This window comes from Blennius ocellaris, assembly GCF_963422515.1.
Source record: "Blennius ocellaris genome assembly, chromosome: 11".
Taxonomy (NCBI): domain Eukaryota; kingdom Metazoa; phylum Chordata; class Actinopteri; order Blenniiformes; family Blenniidae; genus Blennius; species Blennius ocellaris.
This window is the reverse complement of record NC_137660.1, coordinates 10,806,634-10,816,580: the sequence shown is the minus strand read 5'-3', so window position 1 is coordinate 10,816,580 and position 9,947 is coordinate 10,806,634.

Sequence of the window (9,947 nt, the reverse complement as noted above, 5' to 3'; positions counted from 1 at the left end):
CTTAGACCAGAAATCACACAGAAACAATGGTAATGGTGTGGTTTGACCGAGGTAATATCTTGATCATTAGGAGCAGTATACATGCTCCATCTTTCCTTCATTGTCCCTCGTCTCATTAAATTCTAAACAAGTGAGAGATTGTTTGAACGTGACGCCCCAGACAAATGAGATGACATACTGCAGATATGGCGCGTCTCATTAGAAGTGTTGATTGACAGGCAAACGGTCTTTTGTGCAAGGTAAAGCTGTTTTTGCCACCTTGTGTGAGCTTGTATATATGAATACATTTGAGACCAGAACCAAGCCAAACAATAAAAGATGGCACAGTGGGATGTGTCACTCTATTCCTGTCTTGAAATCAGGCATCTGGCACTCAGGTCCTGGTTTGCAACAGAACATCTAGGTCACAATGAAATATGAAAATGACATTTAAGCATTTGTGGCAGAACCGAATCCCTTGGAAGGACTTTCCTGTGACTCTCATATAATTCTGAACAAACATGAGTGTCCACACTAAAACCCAAAGCCTCAGTGCGTTCTTCAAATACTTGAAGATCTCATAAATATAATAGTAATCCTTAAAATAACAATCACTCTCTTTGACTCATTAAACATTCATCTAATCATGAATATGCTTCTTTAGTAAAGACACAAGATCTTATTTGGCCTGCTGTGAAGAGTTCACCTTATTGCTTAATGCTTATTACTGGGAATACCGTGCACAATTATGCTGATAAGCTCACCTTCTTATAATTTTCTATCAGCACGCCTGAATGTCTCTACTCTGCAGCTTGATGTAAAAACACTTCAAGTATTCAATGAATCACATGTGTCATTTTGTCAGTGAAAACAAAACAAAAGCTTTTGTAAACTTTTCCACATTTATCCCTCTGCTGCCAATCAGGCTTGGAGGCCTTTCTATGTGGAGTTTGCATGCTCTTCCCACAGTCCAAACCACGTGTCTGCTCTGTAATGGATGGGATGTATGACGCCTTCGTCCAAAATCAGCCAGAGTCAGCTCCATCACCTCGAGACAAGACAATAGATGAAACAGGACAGAAGTAGGATGGATTATTTAATCTCATCGTGATCCAACTCCTCTTCTGAGCTTTGGAAACACTCCGAGTAGAAATACTCACAAAAACACAATAATTGCTGACCTCTTGAGATCTTGGTGAGACATTGAAACTCATACAAGTAAATCTCATCTCATCTCATAGTAACAATGACTTCATTTTCATATTTAATTTTCACTTTGTGCTTTCAATCTTCTTCTTTTTGTGTGCATCACTGGAACTTGCTGTTGTAGAAGCTGCATGTCGTTTCTTTGGTTTACAGATTGTTGTGCTACATAAAAGCTTGTTGTCCAGAAAGCAGCTAACTATGGTTCATTTTGAACCTGTGGGTTGTTTGTGGGAAAAGAGTTGAAAATAAAAGAGCCACAGAATTATTTCTGGCAAAATAACAGGAGGAATAAATGAAATCAGGCGCGCTTGGCTTCAAATATGGTGTGATGTAGCTGCTGCCAGGAGAGAGCGAGAAGGAGAGAGAGAGCGAGAGAAAAAGAGAGAAAGAGAGAGAGCTGAGATGGATTAACACTTTGTTCTCACTGTCCTTTCCAACCTTGGGAGGACTGGGTGGGCCCTGCTTTCTGGGTGCCGCAGTGTCGTCTCATGTGGGATGAATGAATAGATTCATGGAGCATGTTAGCCCCCAGTGCAGGAGGATGAAAGGCGACACCTCCTGCCCACAGTCTTTCCTTTTACACTCAGCTCGACATACTTTCCTTTCCCCATCACTTTATCGTCAGACCAGGGACAAACGGCAGTTCTGTCTCCTTTATGTCCTCCATAACGAACCGTTTGTCTTTGTAATGCCTGTTTTTTAACTTTGATCTGTCTCTCAGTCGCTCTTGTTGGCATAGTTTCGAAACTCTGCTTCTTTTGCCTTCTCTTTGCTTGTCCGAGGGCTGTTTTGACGTTCCCCCTGTTTATATCGTCCAAAGGCACAACCAGCTGTGGCTGACCCTGACCACACAGCGTTGTCCCCCAGGCATGGACCCTTGTTATTATCATCCACAGTAACTTTTGGAAAAGGATTGTCAGGACCACAACTACACCAGTTTCACATTAGGATGGCAGAGCCGCAGAGAAAAGTGCACACACAAATCCCTCATCCTGGCTCAGCACTTGGTCGCTTAAGTAAAACAAAGCCCACAAACAGCGAGCCCGAGCAGGGATGGGTCTGCTGATAAAGATCTGCTAATGGCACGTTTCCATGGGACAGAAGGTTGAAAGGAGGGAGGAAGAGGGATGAAGGAACAGAAAAAAGAAGAGTTGAAGTGATCGTTTATGGGGATATAAAGCAGGGGCCAAGGTTTCCCAAAGCTATAGGCAGCAACAAACGAGCATCTCCAATAGAAACATGTTCCAGTGAGGCAGGTTGCACAGTGAGGAATTCAGAGAATGGGGCAGATTCCTTTGAGAGGCTTTTACCTTCAGACTACCTTTGCACGACCCCCCACACCCCACCCACACTCCCCCCCAAAAAAACATTCCCCCATCAGCCCGTTTTGCAGAGGTGCAGACAGAGTTGCACTGGCACAGCCCCAGGTTGAAGATCCTTACAATACTGTTGTACAAGAACATGGAAACTCCTGCAGTGAAAATACACCTATTTCTTGAAAAAAAAAAAAAACCTTTTGGACCATGGTGCTACAAGCAAGATGAAAATAAAGAAACCTTGGCCTGCAAGTGCAGATAGCACATGCACAGCAGTTAATCTGGTTAGAAGGCTTTTCTCAGTCTTTAACAAGTCTGTGCACAATAATGTATTCAATGTAAAGTGTCACCCAGAAGTGCGGCTGACCTCATTTTGTTAATGTGTTTTTTTTGCGGTGGAACAAAGCTGTTGATGGTATTTTAGTGAGGGAATATGACTCGACGGTAAATTCCACAGGCACACATTAAATTACAGCCTAGTGCTGTCGAAAGCTGCAGAGGATTGCAGTTGAAGATGTGCAGCCCCTGTTATGAGGGAAACAGACACTATCCACTGGCCTCGCAAAGGGTTCCCATTGCCAAGTAAAGACAGGATAATGCTGGAAAACGATTATACATGGCAGGCTGGGAATTCATACGTATAGCTTCCATCTGACGTCTATCAAACATAAAAACTTGGGGGTTTATTTAGAGAATGCAGGAATGGGAATTCCTTATTAGCTTTTCCTTGTGCACTAGCAATCAGGCTATACACTCATCCAACATACATGCAGTATGTATAGATGTGGAAACTGACAAGCTTACGCCCAAGTTCTTTCAAGAGAAGTGTAAGTTTTGGGTGAAATTGCTTTGGGAAGCTTTGTGTGAGAGGCGAAAAGGCACCAACAGTCACACAGAAGTTAAACTCTACAGCCAGAGTAGTAGTTCTGATTGGACAAGGTCTACAAAGTCCCTCCAGGAGTGTGATGGAGCGAATCCAGTGGAGCTGAAATCTTTAGTGAAGACACAAGAGATGAGGAAGGAAGAGAAACATTATGGAGAGACTAATGTTGAGGAAGAGAGAAAACAGAGGTCCTCTTATGTCCCTTATCTGGCTAACATAAGGAATCCTAATAGTAGCACAGGTTGTGTGCTCTGCGCTGTCTCACTTGCAACAGAAGGCCGACCCAGAGCACTGCAGCATGCCGAATGCTGCCTCAGTTCACCACTGGGGAATTAATAGCAGAAGCAAAGCAATGTCTGGGATAAGAATGAAAGGCTTTAAGGAGGATACCAAAATGGAGGCGGGGGTACTAGCAACGGAAACCAGCTAACATCAGAGTCTGATCCTTTGACGATTTACGTGTGAAGCATAACATTTAGAGGGGCGTGAAAAATTCAGCAGCGAAGCTCACCCACACGAACAAAGACGCACTGCTCATCAGCCAGACCGTGTTAGGAAAGGAGAGATAATGTTTGAACTCAAACCTCTTTGCCGGCATGGCTCATTTGAAGCCTCTCTGTGTTTGTCTTTCCTCCAGCTCCGTGGGTTTCCTGTCCGAAATCTTAAAACCCTTCCAGAAGCTACGTTCCATGGACTAGGAGAGCACGGGATAGCATGTGCAAGTGCTTCAGGCTTCCTTCTATACATGCACGTTGCCTGCCAAAAGGATCCCACCTAAAGCCCCACAATTTGGCCAAAGAAAACAAGATATGTTGTCGAGATAACGCCACATCTGCTCAGGTTTAGAAAGTTTAGATGGTATAACAGGTGAGGATGCCATAGTTTGCGTTAAAACCCAGCACTGGAATATTATTGCTTCTCTCATCATATTTTACTCATAAAAATTTATTTGATGTTATTGTACTTAATAATCTATTCAGGGAGCAGGATTACGTGAACTTTCTGTGGGATATACCTGAATCAAAGATTCAAAAAGCAACGCCATAAAAAAAAATTGTTAATAAGAAAAGTTGACATACAAGTAATTCCAGATGGTTCACATTAGACTTCGGTTTTGATAAGTGCTGAAAGCAGTGGCTTGTGTAAGCAAGACTATAACAATTTCATATTTGATTCTACTCTAACCTCAATGGCCAGAGCATAACTGAGAGGGGAAATACTTTCTTCACATCAGGTTGTTTCAATTTTAGATTTACAATATCAGGCCACCACGAGACCCTGTAAGCTTAGCCTCAAAGCACAATGACAGACTAAAGTTGTTTTATTAGGTGCAAAAATTGGAAAACTCTGGAAATGCTCAGCTGCTTTAAATGTTCTTATTATTTTGGGTATTTCATAACCTAGGCTCTGTTTGCCTGAGGTTTCAAGTGAAAACACAGATTTGTGTTTACGCTGACATTTTTGTATACGATCTCCATCAGCTCACGAATGTGAGAACTTTTTACGATGGCTGTTGTGCACTAGAACAGTAACAGCGTTTTGAAAAAGCTACGATTTCCCCAATTTACACAGAGACTGAGCATTTTCAAAAAATTGCATTTTTCAGTGACTCTGAGCACTGTTGTCATGTAAAAAGACACTGAAAACACAATGAAAGTTTTCTGTTCTCACTTGAAAACATCAAGTAAACGAGGCCCTTGTCAGTCGGTTTACAGAGTTCAGAAAACAGTGAAGCCATTCTTGTGCTAGCTTTTTCTGGCTGTTAAAAAAAAAAAAAAAAGAAAAGAAAAGAAACTAAAAACACACAAGCAACACTTTAGCAAAGCTGTATGTAGTAACTGAACTCTTGTACGTGCTGCGAAACTAACATGAAGACACAGTTTGTGTAATGGTCACTCTGCTTGCAGCCATCTTAAAAATAATACAAGTCGTCATCATACCAGTACATCCATCCTTCCGTCCATCCATCCAAACCAGGGTCATGGGATGCTGGAACCAATCCCAGTTAACTGTCGCCAGTCCATCAAACACATAGAGACACACATCTACACACACTCAACCCCTCGGAGAAATGTAGGATCACCAATAAACCTCACATGCATGTTTAACAGTATGATACACATGTAAGTAGGCGGGTCTTTCATCATTTCTGCTCTGCCACTCTGAGAAAGGCTCAAAATTCTTTAAAAAAAAAAAAAAAGCTCAGCTTTAACTGGAATGCAGCGTAGCTACCAGAAGTCACATGTCTGATCATTTCTTGGCGAGATTTGCCAGTTCCTGTGGAATCGACTCCTTTAGCGATGCTAAAACAACTTGCCGCTGGCTCAAACTTAATGGACACTATGCAGACTACGCGGTCTGCAAGAAATCCAATATGCACATTTTCAAGAATTGTCAAACTATTACTTTCAAGAATCCTTCTGAGGTGGTGGGTTTCAGTTTTTTTCCAATGTAGTTTAAAAAAAGAAAGAAAAGAAAAAAGAAAGCGTTCACTGGTCTTATGCGATTCACATAAAAGTAAACGTGAAGTAGTTAAAGGATTCCCTTTTACTCCCACACACTCAGCCTGTGGATCATGAGCAAACAATGATAAGCCTCGATGGAGATAGAGGGATGGAGGCCAGCAGATATCATGACATCACTATTGGCAGTTTACTTCTTTTTCTACTCTGTCACAGTTCCATAATTAACATGCTCCTTGCCAACCAGCTTTTTCTTCTTTCAGTAGCTGTTTATAGTTATTTTGGGCTAACTTGAGCAAGAGCCAATTAGAGACTATGGAGACTAGTGTAGCATGTCAATTAGAATGGTCTCGTGTTCACAAAATGCGATCAATGAGCCAAAAAGAATAGCGGTTAGCCTATTGTTACTCTAACAGTTCATATGGCAGTTGAAAGCTATTACTGTGGGGTTTTTGTGGGATAGTGGAGGCCAATCAGGAACTGAGTGACTGCTGGGACACTAGCTCATTTATTAAGCCATAATCCCATTTGTTAGTCTGTGATAAATTGCCCAAGTCATTGGAGGAGCAGCATTTAAGGGCCCTGGAGTGGTCGCTAGTGTTTTCAGTGTGGATAACGGTCTGTTCTGTTGAGTGATCCCAACTTTGCCTTCAACCACCAGCTTGTGTCCCTGTCACTTGTTTGTTTGTCTTCCTGCCTTTGTTTGGAAAGGAGACTTCCTTTGTAAACTCAAAGAAACCAGATCTCTTGAAAAGAAGAAAATCCCCTCCCAAGTTGCTTGAATGTATCTCATTGCAGATTTGTTTTCTCTCTTTGTGGCTGTATTGAAGCATGAACAACAATTAGCAGATATCTCAAATGGAAATAGGGTTTCTTTCTGTATCTCCTTATCTCATATACTTCAATTAGCAAATATCTCAGTGGGTTACGCGCATAATGTGATAAAAGAGTGAGAAAAATCATGTCAGTAAAAATGTATTTACACAGCTTCATTTTCCCTCATGCGGAGCCAAAGTAAACATGCATTCACACCAAAAAGTAGAGTAAACATGAAAAGTAGAGTAAGCCACGTGATTAAGACTTCACTAATACTCTTGCAAATACCCCCATCCAACCTGGCAACCAGAGATATAACTGAATCAGTGTTTGGGAACTAAATAGCGACTTGTATCTGTTGGACAGTCTAATTACTGTAATTTCTTCCCAAACACCAAACAATACCATGGCTGAAGCTTGTGTTGTTGAATCTAAACCACTGTTTACAAGTCAACCAGATACATTTACACTTCCTGAGTATGAAATATACATGCAGCTGGGAGTCAATGCAGCCAGACACAAAATTCCCACAAGGCTGCAAAAGTGGGGCTTTGTGGCCTGGCTTTGAAAAGAAATGCAGATATATAGCAGCAGGTCTATCCTGGCAGTATGCACTTAATATATGAATAATTCATAAACACAGCATCCATTGAGGGAGGATGAACAGAAAAGTAAAAATGGGGAAAAAATGAGTTAAACATGAATGTAGGTTCATACTTTGAAAAAAGGTTTATCCATGCTTCCAGACAGGGGGGCACTGAAGATTCATGGGGTGGCCAAGCCTTCTTAATTTTAAGGGATATAACATTTCTTCATTCTTAAGAAAATAAGTGACTCTGCATTTATGTCTCAAAACTACTAGATTTAAGCATTTCCATTAAACGTGTATCATTTAAATTTCTTTTTTTAAATAATAAAACTTTTAGTTTGTGTGTTGTGAGACTATGGGTACACGGAGAACATGCAAACTCTCCATAGAAAGGCCCCCAGGCCATGGAACCCATGACCTTCTCACTGCAAGGCGAGAGCATTGACCACTGTGGCACCATGCAACCAAGTTGTTGTTTTTTTTTAACAAAATCCGATTCTGAACTTGGCCAGCATAAAAAATTATAAATTATACAATGAAAAACAATAAGATATAATAATATATCATCAAAAATCAAATACTCTCACAAGGATCATTGCTCAGTTATCTCACAAAAATATGGAAGTATGTCTGTGCCATCAGAGTTTGGATGATGACTAAAAAAAAGAAAAATGACTACATACTCACAGTTCATGAGTTAACTAAACAGGATAGTGAGAAATCAGAAATGCACACTAATGTGATTTCAGCAAGCATGAGTATTAGAGTGACTCGTGTAAAGCAGTAAAAGTGTTAAATTGCACTATATAAGTACACCTCTGTACAGCCTGACAGGGTGTATAAAGACAATTACACTCTCTATCTCTAATTAAAGGAGAAAATTAAACTCCTGGGTGGGGGTTACAGATTTAAGTGTATAATCTTATTAATGGAATGAAGCATTTTTCCCACACATTCACTACTACTCTGTCACACAAACTCAAAACAGTGACCATCGGAGGAATGAAAAGGTTCACTGATTGTAGCCCTTCATGCTCTGCTATTTGATACTCAGCAAGCAAGTCCTATGTTATTAAATCAACATACATACAACTTGTACTGAAACGTGCTGGAAACTACTCTGGGCATCTTTTACGATCCGAGGTGATGTAGGAGATGCTGCTCAGAGGTTGTTGTTTTCTTTTTACAACACCACCATAAATATCCCATTAGATAAGCTGGAGATAAACTCTGAAGAGAGACAAGATAAGTGATGGAGAGGGCGGCTCTGACAACGCAGCTCCTGCAGGTCAAACATTCTCGTCGAAGGCATGAGGGCACTTCAGAATAATCAGCGGCCTGAAATAACAGCATTGTGTTACAATATCCTGACGTATATATCGAGTTTGTTTATATCTGTCCTCCTTCTGTTGTCACTCATGTTCTGTGTAACGCTGAGGACAGTGTGGAGAAGAAATGGGTCAAATATCTCTAAATATATCTACGGCTTTTAAAATTAGCTCTGATGCTAAAATGGGACACGTCACAAATGGAGAAGAGACAGTAAAGTATTTTGATCTGTGTGGTATAGTTTTGTAGCTGATTACCTTCTAATACCTCGTATTGATTTCCTGTCACGACAGTGGCAGGTTTAATCAGTTTGACATGAATCGTATCAATCTGCTCCACATGAGACTGACACAGTGTTGTGTTGCATCATGTGTAGACAATACCTGACCTCTTTGAGCTGACCAAACCTGTTCTCACTTAGGATCCGTTCACACAGTCCGATCTACTCGAAGATGACTGGGTCGGCGTGGAGTCGGTTTCTGTGTGAGAGGAACCTAAAGATCAAAGGCCGCGCGGTTATACAATTGATACATTTTGTCACACACGTCTTTCAAGTTTCAAACATCTGAAGCGACGTCTCTGAAAGAGGGCAGGATTTCAAAAACACACTTAACGTATTGATTGCAAATGTGACAAATGATCCAGAGGCAGGCGGTGTGTTTGGGGGGGCAGTGTCACACTAATGTCAAGGAGGAGCCTTATCTCTGGGGACAGGAGGTCAGAGCTTTCCTTCAAGGTCCTCCAGGACAAAACACATGTCTTCGGTTGATTTGTACCACTGATCTCCAGACGCACACGGCAACAGAATTACCAGAAACACCACAGTGAATCTGGGGAAGTGAACTAAGCACAGAAAACAACTATTTGTGATACACAGCAGCTTTCACTGCTGTATCATGTTCACACAGTGATTTCTGGGTGGTGGCTGCCGCGGCTCAATTCTGTGATCGCCTCAGAATATTCTGTCTGACTTTTTTCTTCTTCTTCTTTTTTTTTTTGTTTAAGCCTTTTCACTGTATGCATATAGACTTACCTTTCATGCCCCGTTGCAAATAGGAGTAAAGTTACACAGTCTGTGTGGAAGGACATAAAAGACATTGTGAGACATTTGTATTGGTCGCAAGAGGGACAAATAGGTTTGTCAAAAAAGGATCACGTTTCAACAGCTGGTGTTACAGTTATAGTTGTTGCACTGATGTTAAAGGGAAAAAAAGAGTGATTATTATTATTATTGTTCTTGTTGTTGTTGAATACAGTTATTTCTTTGAAAAGTATGACTGCTAATTTAGTTACTGAAGGAAAGAGTAATTTAATGGCCTGTTGCCTTGAATTGCTTCCTTTATTTAGGATATTTAGATAATGTGTAC